Genomic DNA, 1616 nt, shown 5'->3' with positions numbered 1-1616 from the left:
ATTTCATTCATCATTGTCAAATCTGATTACAAATAGTGTTTAAATAGAAAACCAAATTACAGATTTTTCAGTTCCCTCAAATCACTCCCTTGCCAAAACTGAATAACTACTAAATTAAACAACAATTCAAAATTTAAAATTCAAATTTCAAAAACTAAGCTAATATGGGAGATTTCCAATTCTTGTTCTCATCAAAAAGAGTTTGTCCCTAACCAATGTGGTACAAAACAATAAAGAGTAAACAATTCTCTCAACACTTTCATTTCATTAAAGAAAAATTTGACAATAAGGATTAAATTTTGAAAAACACTCAAACCGGATACTTCCAACAAAGCCAGTCATACAACTTGAACTTTGCTAACAAAACCATGAACAAACATTACACAAGAATCTAGTAAATAAGATACAGATAAACACCAATTAAAAAAGAAGTCCATCACAAATTAAATATATAAAAAAAAAAAATCCGATACTTCAGTTGGTTTGAGAGGGTGGAGGGCTCTTCACACCGGGGTGACTTGGTCCCAATTTTCGCTCCTAAACATTCAGTTACCATCATTTTCGACAAGCCATAATCTGAGAAGCAAACAAGAATAAGAAATGGTACTTACTTGAATAGATATTTTCAGCTGGGACTTCTCTGTCTCAATTTTTTTCGAATTCGGAGGAAACCCTGTGTATACCAAACTTTTACTATCAGAAACATATCCATATACTTAATAGTTGAATCAAAGGAAAGTTTTAATTTAGTCTAGCTAGATACCATTATCTTGAGACTCACTGCAGTTTCTACACTTGACAAGATCAATGAGACACACGGCTCTATCCTTGAGCCGTTGAGCAAAGCTGTCCATTGAGCTAACTGAGTTTGAGGGAATTAAGCAAATGAATTCTTAGCAATATTTCTTTCTTTTCTCCGAGTACTGATCTTCCTTTCTTAACAAGGGCTTTTATATAATTTTTTCTGTATAAAACAAGGCTTGCTGAGTAGACATTATTGAAAGGATTGAAGGATTATGGTTGTTGCTATCATAACTGAGAAGGTTGGGGGCAATTGATGATGTTTCTGAAAATATTTTTCTTGAATATTGAATTGTCTATCAGTATTGGTCAGGGATTACTCCTGATTGAATCTCAAGGAAGATATGGAACAATAAAAAATTTGATTCCCTCTTGATTTCAAACTATAATATGCCTCTCACAAAATCTCAAAAAGACACCAAAGATACTGTAAAATAAACAGTTAAAGACTGTTTTTATGTATTTGCCCAAAATGAGACTACCAATTTCCAACAAAGAACTCGAAAGTGCATCAGTTGCCAGACATTTACGGTTGGACAAGCGATAACTATGGTATTAGATTTGTAAATTTTTATGTAATTCATAAGGGTTTTCCATTTTAGTGAGATTCTTTTAGTTGCATTTAATTATCATGTCCTTAATATTCTGAAACAATAATACACGAAATAGAAAAACTCATCAAGATGCTAAATTTGGTGATATACTACCGAAAGTTTACACTGCTTTTATTTTTAGTGAAAAACTGAATGATGACATGCGTAGCAGGATGTCTAGCTGATCTGCAACATTTTTGACATAGATGAATAATTGAATAA

The 1616-nt window shown here is 32.1% G+C and overlaps 1 long non-coding RNA gene across 1 annotated transcript; it reads right to left on the bottom strand.

The window, feature by feature from the left end:
- On the bottom strand, positions 234-1019 carry LOC109851219. The gene is made up of 3 exons (XR_002249722.1): positions 764-1019; positions 612-673; positions 234-537 (listed from the first exon to the last, which is right to left on the bottom strand). It is a non-coding gene; the product is annotated as an uncharacterized LOC109851219 (long non-coding RNA).

Source organism: Asparagus officinalis, chromosome 8 (assembly GCF_001876935.1).
Source record: "Asparagus officinalis chromosome 8, Aspof.V1, whole genome shotgun sequence".
In the NCBI taxonomy this organism is placed as follows: Eukaryota; Viridiplantae; Streptophyta; class Magnoliopsida; order Asparagales; family Asparagaceae; genus Asparagus; species Asparagus officinalis.
This window is presented reverse-complemented; position numbering and strand designations above follow the sequence as displayed.